The sequence below is a fragment of the Camelus bactrianus genome, chromosome 11 (assembly GCF_048773025.1).
Source record: "Camelus bactrianus isolate YW-2024 breed Bactrian camel chromosome 11, ASM4877302v1, whole genome shotgun sequence".
Classification (NCBI taxonomy): domain Eukaryota; kingdom Metazoa; phylum Chordata; class Mammalia; order Artiodactyla; family Camelidae; genus Camelus; species Camelus bactrianus.
The window spans coordinates 60,838,077-60,861,589 of NC_133549.1; the positions used below are offsets into that span (position 1 = coordinate 60,838,077).

At 39.3% G+C, this 23,513-nt stretch overlaps 1 long non-coding RNA gene across 4 annotated transcripts in view; it reads right to left on the reverse strand.

The window, feature by feature from the left end:
- The window catches only part of LOC105071296 (uncharacterized), a 361,750-nt gene that overhangs the window by 304,231 nt on the left and 34,006 nt on the right, over window positions 1–23,513 (reverse strand). For all 4 annotated transcript variants that reach the window (XR_012510268.1, XR_012510269.1, XR_006725886.2 and 1 more), the window contains exon 3: window positions 11,159–11,265. This is a non-coding gene — a long non-coding RNA (uncharacterized LOC105071296). The remainder of the gene's footprint in view (window positions 1–11,158; window positions 11,266–23,513) is intronic.

Below are 23,513 nucleotides of genomic sequence, written 5' to 3' on the forward strand. Positions count from 1 at the left end.
AAAAATAAAAATCACCTTAAAAAAAAATTCAGCTCCTCAATCACACTAGCCACATTTCAAGTACTCAACAGGCATGTACTAGACAGCACAAATATAGACTAGTTCCATCACTGCAGAAGGTTCTATTGGAAGGTGCTGCTCTAGATCTCAAGGCTGGACACAATGAAAATGATGTATCTGTAAGTATCACTTAGGCATCTCATTATTCCCATGATGTACCAGGCAACAAGCTAAGTGCTTTATAAACATTATCTTCTTTAATTTTGTTGTTGTGGTGGTGGTGAGAACTGCTTAAGATCTACCCTCAGGAAACTTCAAGTATACATAGTCACCATTCTGTATATTAGATGTACTTTAGATCCATAGAACTTCATCCTATAACTGAAAGTTTGTACCCTTTGACTTACATCTCCCTATTTCCCCCTCCCATAGCCCCTGGCAGCCACCATTCTACTCTGTTTCTATGAAATCACACCTTTTTTTTTTTTAAGATCTTACATTTAAGTGATACCATACAGTATTTGTCGTTCTCTGGCTTATTTCAATTAATGCTATCCAGATGCATTCATGTTGTCACAAACAGCAGGATTTACCTCTTATTATGGCTAAATAATATCCCATTGTATATGTATACCACATCTTCTCTATCCATTCATCTGTTTATGGACACATAGGTTGTTTCCATACATTGGCTACAGTGAATAATGCTGCAATGAACATGGAAGCACAGATACATCTCTTCAAGATCCTGATTTCATTTCCTTCAGATATATACCAACAAGTGAGATTGCTGGATCATATAGTAGTTGTATTTTTAATTTTTTGAGGAACCTCCATACTGTTTTTCATAGTAGCTATTCCAATTTATATTCCCACCAACAGTGCACAAGGGTTTCCTTTTCTCCACATCCTCACCAATATTTTTATCTCTTGTCTTTTTGATAATAGTCATCCCAACAAGTATGACATGATATCTTATCAGGGTTTTGATTTTTGCAATTCCTTGAAGATTAGTGGCATTAAACATCTTTTCATATAACTATTGGCCATCTGTATATTCCTTGGGAAAAAAGTCTACTCAAGTCCTTTACCCAATATCTCATTTCACCTTCACAACCACCCCATGAGGGAAGAATTATCACTCTTGCATTGTAGACAAAGCCAAGACAGGTAAAGCAATTCATTCCATAACCACAAGATAGTAATTAAAAGAGCTCAGATTCAAAACTAGATCTTTCTGATATCAAAGCTCATGATCCTTACCATTATACCTGCACCTGCAAAAGAAATAGCAATTGTATTGAATAATTCACTTGGTTTTGTGCTTAACACTTGAGACTTCCTAGAGATAGTAAATAAATTAAAAATTTCAAAACCAGGATATTTCTGTATGTAATAGATTATCATCTGTTGTTCATACCATATAATAAAGAAAAGTATGAGATATCCTTGAATTAACCTTTTATCCATTTTTAGTATTGTGAATATGAATTAATAAGTAAACAAATGATTGTCTTAATACTTGTTCCACCTGTATCAGCCAAGGTCCCATCAAGAAAGAAAATGGCACACTCAAACTGAGTAACTGAGAAAAGTTTAACAAAGTGATGACTAACAAGGTGTGGACAGTGTTTAAAAAAACAAAAAAGGAAAAGTGCATACCCCATGGCAAGCAAGAGTGGGAAGCCATTATTACCTAAAGCATGTGGGATGGGAGGAGCAAGGAAGGGAGCACTTACTGGAACCAGAGAAGGCAGTGGTATGGAGAAGGCGCCTGATGGAAGCTGTGGTCTTTTGTAGGGACACAGTGAACTTGGAGTGACTTAGCATGGAGAGAGCCACCTCACTCACCAACTATCCTCCAAAGTGAGGACAAGGTTGTCCATTGACAGTCCATACAATGCAGCCTACTGGGATACCCAGAAAGATAGAGAAGAGTGGAGGGCACACACAGAAGATACTGTACATATTATCCATAGTGTTGTTTGGGAAAAGACTAAGAACTGTGATGCATGAGATTAATGTTAACGGGGATAAGCTGACTAACAACAGACTTCCTTATATAAAAGAGAGTCACTTAACGGCCAGTTAAATCTTCAAGGTAGAAGAAATGCCCAACCTCAAGCCCAGGCAGACCGTGGGTCTATTCCCATCACCAGTTCAAGTACAGTTAACTGAACATTGTACTTTCACTATCGGGTTTCTTTCATGCCATGGCAAAGGACACGGCAACTACATCATGGTAACAATCTGAAGCAAACGGGTAGTTACCTAGAATATTTGCTTGATTGTAAAGGCTGTTACATTAGTGACTCAAGAATTGGCAGTAAGAGTCATAGTATTGAGAATGAAAACCATGGCTGGTCCTAATTCCAGGGCCATTTCTATAGAGCTGCCAAATTTAGCTTTGGGGACGAATCCTTTGACTCACTATTAAATGCCTACTATATTCCAGATATTAGCACACCAGTCACTCAATTCATCTCATTATTCCTGGGCATACCATTCCCTTTTCTTTAGTTATGACTTGACTGCTTCCTCTCTCTGATACCCCCTCCCTGCCCTGGTCTGATAAACTCCTACCCCTACTGCAAAACCCACCTTGAGGATCATATCCACTGGGAAATCTTTCCAATTTCTACCCTGAAGGCTGAGGGGCTCCCTCCCTGGGATCCTCACAGCTCTTGATTCATCCTGCTATTACAGCAGGAATCAGAATCTATTTATGTGTCTGTCTCCTAAGCTTGGTGAGACCTAGTGCTTAGCCAGGGAGAGGTTCATTTTAATTAAGTTTTAGTACATAAGTATCTTTGAAAGGCACTGTGGGACTGGGTGCGGGAGTAATGGCAATATGAGAGGAGAAAAGCAGATAAAGAGTAAATAAAGTCCCTGATCCCTGTCCTCAGAAGAAGAGTAATCAGATAAAATACAGGATGCACAGTTAAATTTCAATTTCAGATAAACAACAAACAATTTTTAATATAACTTTTAAAATACATCTCATGCAAAGAGATTAAAATATTGCCTGGGATATCATACACTAAAAATACTATTTATCTAAAATTCAAATTTAACTGGATATCCTGTATTTTAATTTGTTAAATCTGAAAACCCTGTCCTCTAGTTGATGAATTAAAATGTGACTATATGGTTAGTACTACGAGGCAGAGCACACTACTAATACAAGAGTGGTGCAGTTTGGAGAGCACTAGGGGAGACACTGGTAGCACAGGGAGACCCTGGTGGCGCAGGTCTGGGACAAGCCTTTCCCTCTTTTCAGTACAAAGGGCTCCTGCCAGTAAACATGGCTTCTCTCTGGCTACCTCAGCTTACAGAAGCATGGTGTGCTTGAAAGTACCCTGGATTTGAAAGAGAAGATCTGAACTTAAGTCACAGGCAGACTACTGATCAGCTGTGTGGCTTTCAGGAAATAGCTAAATTTCTCTAAGTATCATTTTCCTTTCCCATAATTGCAAAACTCAGAACTGATTTTTAAAGAGGAGGAGGGAGTCCTTTTATGTACTTAGGGATTCATATAGGGTGCACTCTGAGAAAAATGAGAATCTTCCTGTAGAAGATTCATCCACTGCCTCACCCATTTCTGCCTCCCACTGCTAACAGACACTGGCCCCTTGGCATGAGCCGAAAATTAATATTACTTCAATGCTTCATCCCTCAGAATCTTCTATATCACTGGTCAGCAAGCTTTTTCTGTAAAGGGGCTTATAATAAATATTTGGGGCTTTGCGGGTCATCTAACTTACACGTTATAAACTATTTTAGGCTTTTCAAGTTTCTGTTGCACCACTCAACTCTTCCACTGTAGCATGAAAGCAGCCAAGGACAATACGTAAACAAATGAGTATGGCTGAGTTCCAACACAACTGTATCACAGACACGACAGTAGAATTTCAAATAATTTTCAATATGTTGTGAAATATTCTTCTTCTTCTCACTTTAAAAAATCTTATAAAATGCAAATAACCATTCTTAGCTCTCAGGCCATAAGGAAATAGACAGCAGGCCAGATTTGACCCTTGGCTGGATTTGCCTATCCCAGTTCTACATAACCAAATTGTAAACCTCTGATAATCATTTCACCCCGGAGGGGTGGTCCATCTCCAACTATCTGTGCCATAGAGGAGAACTGGGAAAAGAGCTGTTCTGAGTTCTTATCCAGCCCTGGCTGCTGCTGTAAACTTGCAGTATGAATCCAGAGAAATTATGTCACCACTTCCTGTCTCATCCTTCATCTGTTTAAAAAAAGACCCAGGGTGAGGGGGCATTATATTTAGCAAGCTGCTAAATAAAGTGGTTGGGAAATACAAATGAGGTAAATAAGGACAGACACAGGGACGGTCCAAGGGTTGAGTAATATTGAAAATCATATGGCAAGAAAAAAAAGAGAAATCAAATTGCTTTCCTTGTAAATTTTCCACCAAGATGTTTTTACTTCATGGAAAGCAGAGTAAGGTGTGAGGTCATTTTTCCTTCACACACAATTCACTTTCATGGAGTTTGTTAAAAAAGGAGAAGTTTCTCTCAACAGAGAAGCCTCAATGCCTAACTGAGCCCAAAGGGAGTATTTTCTCACGAAGGCCATTTCTGCCCCTCCCCTGCCCCTCCCTTCTCTTCCCACACTTCTCCCCACCCCATCTCAGCTACTCTGAGCGTATCCCACTTTCCCCAGTTATAGATAGTTCCCTTCTTGATTCTTTTCTCCTGCAGGATTGTGATGCTAAAACATTTGCAGGTATATTGCAAAGCCACGAACCTAACACAAACACTGTGCTTAGAAATCATTGTTGTTTTGATGAGATGAGATCAAGAAGATAGAAAAAAATTTTTTTAATTCTTAAAACTTATGAAAGTACAAAGAGTCAGGTAAACAACAATACAAAAAAGCCAAGTATAGAGAAGAAGGTGCTTGTTTCAATAACCTGGGAATTTTTTGCTGGTGAGACACGGCAATCAACTATAAATGAAAATCCTACAGAGTTTATAAAAAGGGCCCTTCAGGTGACATGAGGGAAAAAGATCAGGTTTTGATAGAAGTAGAAAGCATCCACCAGAATGGAATGATAATTAGAGATAATTATAGTCAAGTACAAGGGTGCCAGAATACTGGTGTCTACCCAGCAAGTAGAGTTGAATCTCACTTTTAATCACTTCAAACATGGCATTTTTATTTCTTGGTTGATGAATCTTTCACAATCTCAGTGTATTCACAGAGCATCTTGGCTCAACTAAGGTCAAAGAAATTAAGAGATGTATTCTCCTTAGAGTCTCAGTCCTTCTCAGACGCTTAACTAAATGGCCTAAGAGAGGCACTGTGGGGCACAAAAGGGATCACCAGAATTCAGGACCTGGTCTTGCCCCTTTTGAGTCAAATGCATGTGAACACATGAACTTCTTTGAGCCTCAGTTCCTTTATTTGTAGAATGAGGTATCATGCTCTGTTCTACTTACCACACAGCTCTGTTGTGAAGCTAAAACAATATGACACATAAAAACGGCTTTGCAAATTATAAAAATAAAAGTTCTTTTTATGATTATTATTGTTATTGAAGAAGGAATAGTTCAGGTCAGCTGCTAAGCTATCAAACAGCTGCTTCAGTTAAATGAACGGATGACCTGTAAGGGTTAATAAGCACATGTCTTGGTCACCACTTAGGCCTAGTGAGTCAGAGCCCAAGAGCACGAGGTCCAGATCATGGGCTCCATGGGACCAGCTCATCTGACTTGGACAGCAGGAGCTTCCAAGTTAAAGAAATCTGGAATTGAACCCCATCTCTACCCCTTAATTCACCAGGCAAGTCCCTTATCCTATCAAAGCCTCACTTTCCCCAACCTTAAAATTGGGACATTAATGCTACCCTGAAGGGTTGTTGTGAGACTCAGAGATAACATATATAAACTCCGGTATGTAGAAAGTTTTTCATAAATAAGAACAACTACTGTAAAGGGAAGAGGCAACAGCTTTAACCCTTACCAGCTATTTTGCAAATGCATGTGGAGATGGCATATGTGAATGATCTGCTCCGATCTATTCCCATTTCTTAGGAATAAAATCCAAAAGATGTGGCCCATTGATTGATTCACATCTAAAAGCGATAGCACATTATAAACTGACTTCTTTCAGTTACATTTCTTATTGTAATACAGTTCTTTGGACACACCAACAAAAATTTTGATAATCTGATCTAAACTGGCTGTAAGGCTGCCCCATGCTCAAAATTGCCAATCCTCCCCATCTCCACAACCCTGCCCCTTGGTTTACCATAGTGAATCCTTTCCAAACTTCTGCCTCACTTTGCCTTCTACGAAACCCAACACCCATCTCACTATTTCCCAAAGTCACCCTCTGTCAGAAAATCCTGAAGCTATACTAACTCAGATATCCCAGAAACAATGAGACTCTGAGATCCACTTGCAGGTGGCATATTGGGGAGCTCTCAAGAAACGGGTGAGGAAGTGAGGGGCGCAGGATTGGGCAAGGAGAGAAGTTGAACCACGATGAGGTGCCACAACTGAGGTCTCAAATGATCCCATGTGAAGCTCTGGAGCTGGGATGGCCCTTCAGGGATGTTATAATTATGTCTAGGGGCTGTGTGCTTTACCTGACATTGACCAGTCACTGCAGGTGGGACTCCCCCAGGGAGGGGGCATAACCTCTAGCAAAGGGTAGTTCTCAGAGAGGAACTCTGCTGAGCTCTGTTAGCAGCCAACCCTCCCTGTAGCTGGGCAATGTGTGAGTCCTGCTGAAGGGGCATCTGGGCAGCACCCCATCACATCCACTACTCCAATTTCCAAACTACTGCCCAGCCTTCAAGGCCCATATTCAACACTGCCTCACAATGAAGTCCATTCTGACCCTGAATTTTCTCCCTCTTCATACTTGAGATACAGCCACCACACCTACAAGACACTTCCAAGTGCCTCTTGTGTTGCCACTGAGCTCAGAGGTCACAAAGCTCAAAACATATACCTGGTACCACTTTTCAAAATCCCAGTGAATGTAGAGAATGAGAAAGTTATATCCCTTAAACACATGCAGTGATGTGTGTTCTCATAACTTAAAATTTCCAAGACCTCAGCACATTGAAGCATACTTAATTCTTCCTAGTCTGGTTCCTCATTTTGTTTATAGGAAAAAATATTTCATTGGTAATGATACAATTCTATTCTTACACAATATCCATTGGGGCTTTCGTTTCCTTTATTTGCTGAATAATTCTTCTTTATAAAGTATTCTCTTGAAAATATAACAAGAAGTACTATATACTGAAAGGAAAACTCAGACTGGATGAGCAGGGTCAAATTAATAAGAAATCTTCCAAATTACACAAAACTATCAGCCATAAAGAAAATATAGTTGTAAAGAGAACTCAGTATTCGTTGTAAGTATACCTATCCAGCTCTGTTAAGAAGTAAAAAACTGAAGATTAGTGTCACATTAATGCCATCATTTCACATATTTTTGAAATGACTTACTGGATCAAAAACATGAAAATGATTATTTCCAATAAATAGGTTATGTGAATGAAAAAAAATTGAGTTAAATGAATGAATGAAGCTAAATTCTTCTACCAAATGGAAGATATATATATGAAAGTTATATTTATATTTGTACATATTTACACATATAAAATATATATAAAGTAAGTTATATGCTTATATTATATGTATTTATATATAAATGTGTGTATGTGCACACATGTTCATTAGCGGAATATACACACATATATATGCTTCCCTAAAAACTTATATATAGCTGTTGTCCTTTGGGTAATTATACCACTTAACTCTGATAGACCATCACAAAGTGAAGGGCTGAAGCTTCTCCAGTTCTAAGTCAACAGTATGGTCATCTGTATATGATCCCTCCAGTGCTTCTTAATCTACAATACAACACTTTACACAGTATCACCCTTAGACCCACGCAAGCAGCCCACCCCAATCCATACCTCAGGATACCTGGGCTTTGATGGTATTATGCAAATTTGTCTAAGTCTTCCTCAAGTACCTGGCATCTACCAGTGCTAGCAGTGACACCCAGGTCAGGCACCCTCATCCTAGACTGGGATTTGCACGGGCTCTGGTCCCCACTTCTCCTATTCAGGGCACTCTCCAACCCTCTGCCCCAGGGTGGGGTTGACTAGATGCACCCATGACCTCAGACCTCTTGGTTGTGTAGGGTCTATGGTCAGGTTCCGTTCCAGGAGGCTGGCCTGGCAAATGGGTCAACCCCCACTGGTCAGCATGGTGTTTCTTCACATAACATTGAGTGACCAGAGTGGATGATTTCCTCATAGTGGACATAGGATCATTCAGGAATAACTTCACTTTTGGGCTTGAGCCTGGTATTTGTGGGCCTGTCAGCATTTCCACTGCAGTGCTGCCACCAGTCTATAGAACCTCAGGCTGGTGGGGTGGAAGTAGTATCCTTTGCCCTTTCTGCCCCCCGACCCTCATTGCTGGCCCAAGGGTGGTCACCCCACTCTCATCAGCTCTTGCCACATGTCAGACAGTCCTCAGGAGTGGCCTCACTCATATCCTCCAAGGTTTTTGGAGACCGCTATTCCACAAATGGAATGCAAATGGCCACAGACCCTTGCAATAGATGACCCCTTGTCTCTGGTCAATGTGGTAAAATTGTATTTTCCAAGGTTGACCTTTTTGTAAGAATAGGACTACTCTTCTCACTGGTCCCACAGGACCCTCTCCTATCATCAACATTGAAAGAGATCACTAGGAATGCAGTAATGACAGCCTAAAGCAATCAAGAGAAGACATGGTTGAAAACTGTTATTCTACATTTATACTATAAATTTAACATGACCTAAAAATGAATTATTGTTTCCATTTTTCTGCATACTCTGGGTAAAACTTGCATTTGTGGTCATCAGCAAAGAAGCACAGTAATGATCCTTAAGAGTCATTGGAGGCCAATGTTTATAGGCAGCACAATGGAGGATGAAGTGCCCTGAGTAATGATATGACTAGCACTAAACAAATGGTTATTAGAGACCTAGTCACATTGCTTCAATACAAGTAGGCTTCAAAAAGCTATGCCACTGTAAGTAGTAACATATTTGTCACCTTTTTCACATCACAGGAGATAAAAAGTTAGCCAGGAATGGGTGTATTTGGCAAAAAACAAACAAACAAACAAACAAAAAAACAAAAACCAGAGAGGTGGTTCTTGAACCTAAACAGAAAGAGATGGTGCCTAGACACCATGAAGAATCTTCATATGCACTGACCAGACAACAAGCAAATATGTAAGGACTACTTTACTTGTCATTCTAAATCTTCATTGATAAATGACTATACCTCAAATGGGTGCATTAACTTTATGTTTTTTAATCAAATTCTTTCTATAGGTAGGGCTCCTGCAAAACATGTTTTCCCAAGGTCCTGTACATCCTCAAAGTGGCCCTGATCCTATATGAGTTTTTTAAAAATCACCCTGAAACCTAGAGATACTGAATAAACAATTATTTTCACAAGCCCTTTTTCAGTGCAGCAAATTCTCTGAACACTCCAGATTGTGACTGAATATCATTATTAGAGTCACTTGATGATGTCTTCCAATGGAATGTTTGAAAAATATATTGACTCTTAAAATCAAAATAAATGTTAAGACCAATGAGACCATTTCCCTTGCTCCGTATCAGTCATATTTCCCCATGCTCTCCATTCTTACCAATTCTTGTTATCCACTACTTAAAGTCCCATAACTGTTTTAGATTTCAAATATAGGTAATTCATATTTAAAGACAAGCTAGTATAGCACTGACTAAAAATGCTCATTACATCTGACCCAGCTGCCTCACATTCTTCACCTTCTTCTTTTCTCCCTCCCACCTTCAAGCAGTCTGAAACCCAAAAACACCAATGAAAATGTTTCCCTGTTTTCATAACTTTCTGAGAAGAGATTCCATCACTGTGTCCAATCACTCATTTCAACGTCTAACAATGTTCACAAGGTACTCATATGAGGCACTTCCATGCAAGGCACTTATCCTGGATCTGATGAACATATCTCTGGATTGATTGTTCATGTCTCTGGAGTCCTAACCAGAGACATCCAATGACCCCATCCTAGTCTATCCAGGCAAATAAAGCCTTTTTTAGGGAGCAAGTATCTTTCCCACAAAGATCATGCCTTAAACTCCTCTGAATTTATCTGCTACTTTCAAGCACAGATCAAAATACGTATTTCTTAAAACTTAAAAAAATCCATTTCCAGATTTGCTGATAAATCCCTTCCCCAAAAGATTATTTAAGCCCTTTTGATTAACTCTGTGGTAAGCTATGAACATCAGTCCATTTCCTCTCTAGTATTTTTGTTTTGGTTTTTATTCTTCTTCCACTTACTGTTTTTCCTATTTGAAATTGAGGTCTCCTGATTTTAACCCATGTGAAAGAAACACATTATTCAGCCTCTTAATTGTTACAGGATTTGTTTGACAGATTATCTCAATCCTTACAAAGTAGAAAGGTAAAGCTCCACTATGCCAGCTTGTAAGTCCAACTTCACTGTGGAAACACAACCACTGAGTCCTTCTTTCCACTGCCTAAAACTGCAAAAGGACAGTTTCCCCTTAGATCTCCCCAAGCTAATGTCTGACGGCTTTAGAGGCTTTGGAGGCACATTTGACATCTAGATATGAGAAGTGAAAGCTAAAATGCAGTGATTCACATTTGTAGCAGTTATGAATTTTACATGGTTAAAAAAAAACAAGCTCTCTTCTATTCACTGTAAATGAACTTAAATCACTGATAGTGGAAAACTTAAGCTTAACAATCAAGATAAACTTAGTTACTGGTTTATTCTAGAGTCCCTGGGCGGGAATCATCAGTCATCTCAGGATGCTCCCTGCCCTTTCTTTTCTCCTTATCCCTGTGGAGTGATCTAAGTTAGGGGAGGGGACTTTTGAAACTTTCCGCCATCAGTCTGAGGTCATCAATAGGTGTGATACTCAAAATATTTAACAAGCAATAGGTACAGGTACCAACCAATCAGAACAGATACCAACTGACACAAATGATAGGGCCTTGCTGGTGAGTACCAGGTGATGTCAACCCTGCCCATGAGCATCCATCCACAATGACTTCCAATGCAGCCTGTTCTTTGACACCTGGGACCTACCACTATGGCATCCATGGTTGAAACACCTGCATCCTGCTCTGTTCTCAAGTTGATGAGTCCTCAAAGGCCACACAGAAGACTCCAGAGACTTTCAGATCATTTGACATCTAAATATGAGAAAGGAAAATTAAGACTGTAATGACTCACATTTGCAGCAGTTATAAATTTTATACATTAAAAATAAGAAACATACAAGTGTGTACAAATGTACACACTCTTACTATCTCAGGGGGATGAACATTTATGACTGTCTGGCAGTTCCTGGGGTTGCAGGCATTTTGGGGTGCTGCTTTAGAATTTCTCTTCTTAGATTTTCTTGCTGCCTTTTATACTTTGCTGCTGTAGAGCCATGCTAGAATGGGAAACTTACCTACAAGAATAGCTTTCTTTCTCTTGAGCTTCATTAGGAAGCAAGGTACATGGCCCCAAATCCATCCCAACCTATCCTATCCTATCCTTAGGTTTTCCAAAGGTTCAGTAGGAGGCGAGCAGGGCACTAAGCACTTTCTCCAGGTATTTATCAGCCTCTAATCTCTATTTTCTTCTCCTGGGTGTCTGCTGCTCAAACCTGATCTCCCTTGGGGAGGAAAACATTCATGATCTATTTCTTCTCAGTCTGTGGTTTGGCATAAACTCTATGCACTGCAGCTTCCAGACTCTTAAGCTTTTGAAGCTCAGGCTTTTGCAGTAAGTCTCAGCTTTGAAGAGTATTGCCTCTCTGAGGAATTTAAACAATAAATTCAGAAACTCAATTGATTTTCTGATTTTAGCTTTCTCCTAAAGTAATAAATTCCACTGATACAACGGGTAAACGGCTGCAAAGAAGGAAATTGTGAAAAAGGAAACATACACACAAAAACTCTTTGGTATCTTCTCCAAACTTTATCCTTTGCACACATTTTGGGAGAGTTTCTCTCAATATCCAAAATAGAGACTCAGAGGCCTCTTCTTGTAATTAAGATGTACATATTAATAGTTAATCAAGAACTTGTGACAAAGACATTTAAAATACAAAATATCTTCATTAAGAAAATTCTATTCCATTTAATATACTACTCGTTCAATGACCTCAACTCAAGGAAAACTCAAGATGGTACATCTATCCTCTACTGTCTTTGTTTTCTTTCTCCCAAAGGAAATATTTCAAGAGCCCACATTCCTCACATATGTGTCACCCTGTTCTAAAAACCTTCCTTCTATAGAAGAAAGGAGGTTACTTTAAGGACAGTTAAGATTTTTCACACCGAATTTTAGGGGCTGATGGCATAAGTTAACACTTCGGGATGTTGACAATTCACTTCTTTGTCTTTGACACTGGTTTTAAAGGAATATATTCCATTCTGGGTTTTTCCCCCCAAATCCAGGAAGTAAAATACATATTTTAACATATAAATATTCAGGATCTGAGGGAAGACTCAAAGCAATGTTTAGTCTCCCAGTAATGTAGGTATTTGCATCTTTCCCTAACAGCCAGGTAGATGCAACATATCATCCTGGCACTAAAAGTGGAAAATGGGTTAAAGAGGAGAAGGAGGAAAGGTGGGGCACTTATTTTTGTACAGCACCTCAGAGGATACAATAAACACTTCCTTTGGTCTCATTTGACCCTGTAAACAACCTATGCTGTGAGACCAATACTATTATCATCCCTATACCTGATGAAACTGATGCTCATGAAGAGTGTGTCTCATACAAGGTCACAGAGGTAATACATGATAAGCTGTAACAAACACAAACCAAGCTATTCTGATTTCAAATCCCACACTCCTCTCACCAAAGCACAGTAGTATCCCCAATTAAATGCACATAGATTTGGGAGCTGTGGCAATTCTCCTGAGAGACCATTCCCATCTACAAAGTTACCTATTGAAGCTTATGGCCAAGAATACTACCACTCATCTATATGCATGTTTCTCCTCTTCCTTTAGAAAAGGAGACATATTAGAAATTTCTCAGCCTCTTTAGGTGAAGCAACATGACTGAGTTACGGCAAATGGACTGTGGGCATAGGTGACGCATACCACCTTTAGGCCTGGTCTCTTATGATCACTCTCACAATATGCCATGTTCTTTTTCTTATCCCATCATATACTCAGATACAAAGGAAATGGTGGAAGAAGTGAGGGTCAGTGAATGGTTGCAAAGAGCAGCAACGGCCTGTGACATGAACGAAAAACAAATCTTTAATGTGAAAGCCATTGACCTTTAGGGGCCCTTTGTTAGAGCACTGGTGATTTATCCTGACTAAAACAAAGACCAAAGAAAATATCATATTGTAATGCCTAGGCTACAGTGACACCAAATTTTTTAAATGATAAAGAGAAGATGGGGAAACTATCTTTGATTCTTAACGTCCTCTTAAATTTGACAGTGAAAAATCTTAATGACTAATTGGTACAGGAAAGGTCCGGGATTGGTGAGTTTTACACACACACACATTTTACTTTACATTATGTCAAATAATTCTTGGATAGGGCGAATTCAGGCTTTAAAAGGACAGAAAATTATATAAATGGGGGAAGGGTCCTCTCAAAGAACATAAGTTCCAAACAAAATTAAGTACAAAAGTAAGTATTTACTGAGAACTGGAAAATAAATTACAACCAAATTGAAAATTTTTAAAGCTGACAAAAACCATAAACATCAAAAAATCCAAAAAAGATAGTATAAGATTTTTTTATTGGCTGCCTGACACACCCATATAATATTTACATTCTTTGGCTGCATACTCTTACCACCCCCTTCCCATGGCAATGACTTTCTATTTTTTTTAATACAGAGAACAGAAAGATAAATGTCTTTCTTTTAACACAGTTGGTCAAAATTTGTTCTTATTATTGATTGTAGTGTCATGTGCATATTTAGGATTATTGTCAACTTTGCAAAAATCTCTATCAAATTTCTGCTATATATGAGTGTAAAGTTTAAACGAATTATCCAGTCTGGCTTTCAACTCTGTATATTTCAAACTTGTTTCTCGTATTCAATCCACATGCTTCCAAGGCTGGGGACCATCAGACATTAATATTAAGATAGAATTTCTGCCCTGAATCTCTGTGTCATAATGTCAGGTGAGTTGGCACAATGGGCAATAGAAATTTTCCTGGAAGATGTGTGTATTCTAGGAAACTAGCTATAATATGGAAGTGATTGAAAACTATATTAAGTATATCCCAGTAAACCCACACTAAGTGTATTCCCCATTGTACTTTTCTAAGTAAGATTTTTTAAATATATAAAAATCATGGTTTCCCCTATATCACTTAACTTGAGGGAAAGTGTAACATGAGAAGTGAGAAAGTTGGAGAGGAAAGAGGGAGCTTAACTAATTGTAATTAAAATATCTAGAAATTTTCCCTAGAGTTTAATGTTTTAATAAAGCTCAGACTAATGACCAAAGCTAGAATGGTCAATGCTCTACTCCTAAATTGCAAATGTGATTCAGGAAATCCCAAATCAGCTTCATGACCACATTTGTTGAAAACTAAACTTTTTAATGCTTTCATTAGGTAAAATAAAATTAAATCTCTTCTCAAAGTAAGTCCAATGATGTCCCAGGTATCTCTCTTTCATTGCAACATAAACAGTCCAACAGTTACACTAAATTTTGTGACCACTCATAGGAGCCAAGATCATGCAAATAAAAGTGCCTAATAAAGGTAGGCATAATAGGTACATAATAAAGACAGACATTGCCTATTGGCACATTAAGGTTTTGAGACATTCACCACATCTAAAAAATGACCCTTTGAATTTTTTAATTAGTTAAGTGGATTGAAATGGAAGATGGGTTGAGTTTATCCAGGTGGGTCATAAGTTGGCTGGAATTAATCTAGGAAAGCTCCTGGGGGGAGATGTGTAATTTGGGGTAGTACTGGGATAGTGGCTAAGCTCCATGAGCACAGGAATTTATCTGCTGTGTTCACTGCCATCTCTAGTGCCCCTAATACTATGAAGCACATACTAAGTGCTCAATTCACATTTTTCACTTGCATGGACGGATGGAAGGAAAGAGGGAGAGAGGAAGGAAGGAAAGAAGGATGAGAAAGGAAAGGAAGGGGTAGGGAAAGGAAAGAAGGGGAAGAAAGAGGAGTGGAGGGAAAAGAAGAAAGGAGAACAGAAGGAAGAAAGGGAGGAAGAAAGGAAGGAAGGAAGGAAGGAAACAAACCAAACTGTGCCTTAGGTAAATCACAAATCAGTGTGTCTCAGGATCCTCACCTATAAAATGAAGAGTCCCTCCCTCATAAAGTTGTCATGAGGATTAAATGAGCTACTACATATAAGACATTTATAAGAGGACCTGGTACTCAATACACCTGAGTTACTACAATAAATGTTTGATCTTCACTTAGTTCCTTGGAGCAATTATGTTACTCAAAGTATTCAACAAGAGAAGATAGTGTTACTGATTGGCACAGAGAGAAGGGAACTGAATTAGATGAATGATTAATGCCAAGGGGCCTGAAATCTCTATTCTAAAAATTTACAATTTCATGGGAGAGTCCAGAAGATCTGGGATTTCATTCTCAAATAAAAATGAAAAGAAGAGCATGCCCTGTGATGTGGCAGGAAGACTCATCTCAAGCCCCAATTGGGTAAATGCAATCAATAACATCCTGTCAGGAACTTTTTGTGGTCTCATGTAAATATAGGGTACCTGAATAAAAGATAAAAACTGTCATTTCCTCTCTCATGTTGTAGCATGATGACTTATCTATTCCTTTGAAATAACCAAACCAAACCTAACACTTGCTCTTAAACTTTCCTAGTTTAGATGTATCCATTGTGAAACATAAGGAAAAACTGGTACAGGATGGTAGTATACTTTTAGGACATTTGCAGAGAGGAACACTAGAAAGAATGAGGAATAATTAACTCAATCCAATGGGTAAGTTATCACTCCTAAGACAGCCTATGAGGGAAAAAGTGTCATGGGCTGTTTAATCAACCCTGAACTGCGGGGGTGACTAGTTATAATTTAGGTGTTTTCCAATTAGTTAATACAAAACAGTAATAAATAGTCAGCAGCATTCTCAACCCAATGCTTCCATGCAGTTAATGAGAGTTATTGTAGAGTTCTTTTAAAAATCTGAATTTGACTTGGGATATTAATTAAAATTTTTACTTCTCAAAATTATTATGTTTTATTTGTTTATCAAACCCATGATCTTCAATGCAATTCAGGCTTATAAAGGCAATATGAAAAATCACTGAGGCAGGAAGCAGGAGCTATTTTAACATACAGGCAAGCCACTGCAAATAAGGAATCCTTTAAATTGGGGGACAATGTTGAGGTCCAGGCATAAAACAGCAAGTCACAATTGGTCTCCCACCGTTTACAATATGCTCTTGCTCTGAAGGGAAGTGAACATCAGCTTTAACACTATCCACAATGGAAGCTGCATAAGATGTATGGCAGAGAGTTTCATATGATGTTGGTGTTTCATAAGATCCCAAGCAGAGGACATTCTGGTCAGGCAACTTATGAGCAGTGATGGTTCCCCAACTTGGGCTCACCCTGAAAGCTCATCTCACCCCACTTGACAAAATGAAAGCAAAAGTTGACACTGTCTAGCACAGACCTTCAGATCCAAGTCCTCCAGAACACATATATAATCTCACTGTGATCAAGTAAAAGGGTGGGATTGATACCGTTTTCCCTATGCCTTATCCTAATTTCTAAAAAACCTACACTTCAGTTCATTTGTATAAACAACATCAAGAATTATTTTCAAAGACAACCTTCTGAAGTAACTGGATACTATTACAGAATAATATTTACTTATTTATCACATGGGCCAATATTCATTAAAATTTAAAGTAAAATCAGATCCACTCAAATCCCAGTAACTAATGAGGAAGAAGCATGGAGAAAAAAACTCAGAAAAACCCAGAGTAAGATCTCAAATTTACCAGAAATAGGACCAACTTAATAGAATAAATCACTTGACCTGGACAAGACTGAATTTCCTCAACTATAAATGGAATTGAGAAGTCTCACCTTACAAGGTAGCTGTGAGAAACAGCATATGTACCAAAGAAAGAGTAGGGGCTCAATAAATTTTCTCATAATTATTAGGATCAACACGAAGATTTTGTGGTAATTCAACAAAGGCAGAGCATTAGTAAACCCAAGTTCCACTCCTCAAGGCCCCAAATTTAGCTGAATGATATGAGGCAAATTCAATCAATCAAGTTCAGTTTCCTCATCCTTATATAAAAACAGTAGTTGCAATCCTTGTTAAATACATAATTTTAATGGTGAAAAATAAAAAGGCAAAAATCTTTAAAATTTAAAAACACTATACAAAGTAACATTAATGTAATTGCTGGTACTGTTAGAAAGACCAAATGCCCTTTGTGTTGTTTTTGCTGCTTTCCCTGTTCTGCTTTCAGTCAAATGCCTAAGAGTTCTAGGCTTATCTAGGTCTACTCTGCCAGTGTGGTAGGGGCAGCACCACAGCCCCTTTGCTCCCTATCCCCTTGAAATATGACATTTTTCCAAACTGAAATCTGGCAATTCTAGATAGGATGTGGTGGGTATGCTGAGTAAAGAAACTACTGAAGCAATTTCTCTTCCTGGGAATGTCCAGGAGGAATCCTCACCTACTCAGTGGGGTTTTAATTGTCTGGGACATCTTCCTCATTATTCTGCTAGTGTCCCTTCTCAGCTGCCCACCGAGCTTGCCCACTGCCTTTTTGATTGTCTCTGACCCTTTCTGAATGTGTCTTGTTCCCCTAATAATGAAATGCTCTTCTTAAGGCCCAGATCTGTGTTTTAATTATCTTTGAATCTTCCATGTTACTTCTCACTCTTCTCTTCACAATTGATTAATTCTAACCTTGGATAAATCCTCCTTTTTAACTACTTATTATCTGTCTGAGTTTAGCAAAATGACTGTCCAGCAAAATAATAGAGAAGTCTGAGTTTCTCTATCTGACGAACAGGGTAACAACACTTTATGATATGACAATAATAGTAATTACAATAACTAACACATATTGAAAAGTTACAATATCCCAGACATTACACTAAGTGCTTACAAACAGAACTTCATTTCATCCTCTCAGTAACCTAATGATTATGTCTCATTTATAGAGATGGAAGCCAAGGCACAGAAGAATAAAGTAACTTGCTCAAGGAGTTAAAGTAGCTTGTCCAAGTTTGTGGGTGCAGAACCAGGATCCTGACCCAAGGCTGTACCACTGTATTTATATTTAGTATTTATAATACTTCTAGCTTTTGTCCCCAAACCAAAGTTTCAAAATTTACTTGGAACATCAAAGGTCTTGTATATAAGCCTATTGCTAATTGTGAGAATCTGATTTGTAGATTTGAATACACATTTAGTTCATCTCCTCTATCTTATGAACCAAACCCATTTATAATCTGCATTGTTTCAAAGTAATGGAACTGCCCTAATTCATAAATATTCAGTTTCTTCAAATTATACCAAGGAAGAAATTGCTTCCTGTTGGCAGGGCTGATTTATCCATTAGGTACAGCAGGCACAGTGCCTACACCCCACAAAGCTTTTAGAGTTTTGCAAAAATCTTTCAGTTTCCTTTAACATGAGAAGAAAAAAGTGAACTTTCAGGTCAAAGGAAATATTGTGATATATAGCATTACTATATTTGCCTTTAAACTAACATAGCCGTGAAATATAATTATTTATCTATTTCATTTTTATGGAGGAAAGGGCCCCCTGAAAGTCTTCCTATGGCCCTTCCTGTTGACTGAGCAGGTTGTGGGCACTTAGTGTGTTACTGTATCTCACTGCACCCTCACTTCTTGCCACCAAGGTCACACTGCTGCTGCTTTGTGACTTCTGGCTGCTCTGTGAGACAAAAAGGTCCAGCTTGTGAAAAGAACGACAGCTGCTTTTTAGCATAAATAGCTATGGAGCCCAGTGTGAAGTGCTAGAAAGGTGGTTTCCTTCTCCCTTTCAGCATGAGGAGGAAGCATGGCCATACTGAGGTGTCTACATCACTTGTCAGATGAGGGTCTCCTGGCCACAAATTGTCTAGCCACGAGAAAACAGTCCATAGCAAAAGGATATTACAGAGAGGAAATATAAAATATCAGGAAAAAACATCTTAACTGCTTAATGGAGAGCATTCTTAAATCTGTGGTTCTAAGAAAGGTACCTGCCACAACAAATAATAACAATGATAATTCCAGGTCTTCTGGCGGTGAAGGCCCTAGAAGGGAAGACTTTACTCAACTTAAGGTTTCTTTGTGTCACTTCTTCCCCCTCCCCATGTCCATAATCTTGAGTTCTTTTTAGCAAGCTCAGATTCCAAATGTCAGCCTGAAATTCAAAGCTTGAGGAAAGACTGAGGTTAAGATCAGGATCCTAATGAGAGAACAAACACCATTTTGACCCCAGCTAGGCTAGGGACCCACTGAGACCTGTGGATTTTAACTTTTGTTACATTTGAACTGTACATAATGACCTTTATCCTTAAGTCTGGCTTGTGAGTAATGATCATGAAGTCCTCTTTTCAGCCTCTTAGTTTAAAGAAAGAGGAAGGAAATAGTCCATTGTTTTTCTAACCTTGCAGTTTCCTAGAGTAAGATGGAAAATTGAGGATGGCAAGTGAAAGCAGCAGGCATCTCTATAGAAGGACATCCGGTGAGGGCGGCCTGCTTGAGGGGGCATATGTTGACTCTGGGGCAATGGGGGACAGGCATAAAAACAAAGTGAAGCAGCTTCCATGTATAAATATATCTGAATGCTCACTATAACCAACTCTACTCTGAAACCTAATATACAGTTTTTCCATTCTATATCTTAATCCTAGGGAAATAAAACCTCCTTAGGTTTACACAAAGTGGGAAAATGCATCAGAACAGCAATTTTCACTGGTTCTGAGAGAGATTCTGTTGTACTCAGAAGAGCTGAAAGGCGTGACCAAAAAAAAAAAAAAAAGTTTTTTTTGTGTGTATGTTTAATATTCTGTTCTGTTCATCCACTAATTTGGTCAAAAATAGCTCTCAAGTTTGTTCAGCACAATTTGACCTTCATAATTACACTGGTGATTATGGGGCCCCATTAGAGTTTTCAAAGCACTTTGTACATAAGGGGCCTTTAAACATTCTACTATAATAAAAACAAGCTCATAAAAATCCCACACATTTCACACAGGCCTCTGATAACCCATTACACAATAATGACCTTGAGTAACTAACAGCCTATACTACATTCAAACCAGTAACTTAGAGGTAAGTTGTTTTTTTGGATTTGTTGTTGTTGTTGTTTTTGGTTAATGGAGGTACTGGGGATTGAGCTCAGGACCTCATGCCCTCGTACATGCTAAGCATGTGCTCTTATCACTGAGCTATACCCCTGACTCCAAGGTTTTGTACCTTATTACCTCTGGCTAGAGTCACCCAGGGCCTCAGAAGAAAAACACACACACACTTACTTTTGCCCTTAGATAAGCATATTCCATTAGTCATGAAAAATAACCCCATTCTTCTCTGGCCACCTTCTTCTGCCAGGTAGGTTTGTCAGAGTAGACAGATGATCAGCACATGTGATGGGGGCTCCAAGCCATCCTGCCTACCTGTAAGATCCTCGGTCCTCTCCTCTCTCTGGGCCTCAGCTTCTCCTCTGTAAGACTAGAGGGTTGGTCTAGAATCAGTGAAATTCTTGGCATGTGCTCTAGGGCTTTTAGGTTGGAGAAAGCTGAGCATGGAGGTGCTGCCCACCTTTTCTCAATTGGAGCAGACCCCTTTAATGTTTATAGGTAGGTTCTGAATTATGTTTCAGTTGAAAAAAAAAGTTCAAAAACCATCAGGCTAGATGATCTCTAAGGCACCTTAGAAGTGCCTTAGAAAGAAAATACATTTCACTTGCCAGAAAAGTGGGGGAAAGCTCAGAGGAGACTGAGTGCATGGTAAGGCCTTGCCTGAGGACAACAGGCCTCAGTGGGGCAGCTCAGCAGACAGTGATGGACACCCAAGAGCCCCCGAGAGGGCACTGGGAAACAACCAGAGCCATTAGACTTTATTGACCAGTGGTTTTCCCATATGCCATCCAACTCAATCTTTACAAGGGAATAATAATACCTCCATTTTCCAGCTGCAGGAACTAAGGTTTAGAGTGGCTAAATGATGGTCCAGGATCATCCAGATAATCAACTCCAGAAACAGGAAGGGAAGGGGAAATGTGCCAAATGGGATGGGGCAAAGAATACCAAGTTTTCTGGCCTTCTTTCCCATTTTGTTCCCATCACTTGCTAAGCAATACAGTCTACCTAACATTTATCACCCTTCTACTGTAGGCTGGTGTTGGTAGAAAGACAAAGAAGAATGATCATTAGCTTTACCTCCAAGAAGTTTATGGCTAATATGATGTATGTAAATGTAGGAGTGTTAGTGCAGTTCACCCAACATTTCTGTTCTCCAGCCAGACAGAGAGGAGGACTGGACTTTTCTGTTTCCTTACAGTTGAGTGAGTGTGTCTGTGCTTCTGCCAATGACATTTGGGATGAAGTAATGTGTGCCACTTCCAGGTGGAAGCTTTAAGAGCCTGAGTTCAGTCCACTATTCTCTTTCCCTGGGCCACGATAACTGGCAACATGTCCCGGGGTGGCTGCTCCATCAGCCTGGGTCCCCAGGAAGGCCAATCTGGAGCAAGGCCCCAGACAAACTGACATGGGCATGTCTCATAAGGGAGAAATAAATCTTGTTGTTTAAGCCACTGAGTTTTGGAGGTGTTTGTTTACTCAGCATTACCTGGCCTATGCTGACTAATGCAGTAAATATCCACCGCAGCAGAAGTATTATACAGCAAGAGGTTTATGCCAGTCATTACCCACATTCATTAACTTGTAGCAGTAATTCTTTTAAAGAGAGTTAGTAGTCAGTAGTTCATTTCACTACCCTACTATACTGTGGCCAGCAGATTTCTATATAATTGAAAAGTGCCAATGTTAATACACTCCATTGATATATGTTATTGTTAATTAAAACTTTTTTCAGAGTTCCTACACTGAAGGCTTATAAATATGAATAGAAACTTCTGGCATATTTATTTTTTACATCAATTTCTTAAATGGTCATAATAAACTCTGTGGGAGATGTGGATATGTGGGGGAAGGAAAGGACCTCAGACAGTACGAAAATGTGGAAAGTACTACTAATTTTTCCTTTGCAGAGCTACCGCCAATTTCTTTGACTCACCCCATCAATGGCCCAATGGTTCAATTTCCGCCTTACCTTTCTATGATACTGAATACCATTGCATTACTCATTATAATTCTCGGTTCTGATTTTTGTCCCTTCCATTGAGAAATTCTGTATATCCTAATTCTCCTCTAAATTCATGAAGCATCATTAAAAGTTAGCAATAAGCCACCATTGTAGACTATGGGCCAGCCTATTTGCTTAGTGTGAATTTCATCATTGACCCTTACAGCAACCCTGTAAAGTAGGCATTCTTGCTACAGATTTTACAAATGAGGAAACTGAGGATTTTTTAGAGGCAAGTAACTTATCCAAGTCCACAGGCTGGTAGAACCAGGCAGCCTGTCTTTAGAGCCCACTTCTAAAGACACTTCTCAGGCCTCCTGGTTATCTTACTACTGGGGAATACTCCCTACAAAATGGCTCAGGCATCTTCAGCCTCAGTTCCCCATTAACATCACCACAGAGTTTAGGAGCAGTGAGGAGGCCAGCAGCGCAGGGCCCTATGGGGCACAGACAGAGGGCCAGCCAGAGCACAGAGGCCACACGCCCCTGAGAACAGACTGTGCGGCTGGAGGCAGCCAGCCAGAGCTCATTGTCCCAGGGCCCTTTTGAAAGAAGATCTTAAAATAGCATTTGATAATATGGAGACACACAGGTAACTCATTTGACTGATCTCTGGAACTCCAGAGATATCACCAAAAATGCAGAGAGTCCAAGTCTGGGCCTGGCTCTGTCATTAACTAGCTCTGTGATTAGCTAGGTCTGTGACTTTAGCCAGTAACAGTAAACAGCACTCGGCAAGGAGTGCTAACACTGGTGCCAAATGCTGTGCTCAGCACTTCATGTGCATGCTCTCCTTTCATTTACTCTTCTCCAAAACTACAAAAAGTAGACATTGTTATCCTGCATTTCACAGATGACAAGTGAGGAGTAAGTGCCTTGTCCAAGAATAAATACACAGACAGGAAGCCACAGAGCCAGAATTTATTCCAGCCATTTCCTTTCTCTGGGCCTCAGTTTATCTACCTATACAATAAGCAGGTTGTGTTTGATTAACTCAAAAATCTATTTCAGCTCTAAAATCCAGGTTGTTTCACAAATATCCAGGGAAAGTGAGCTATTCAATCATCACCAGCTAGAATTTGCAGGATATCAGCT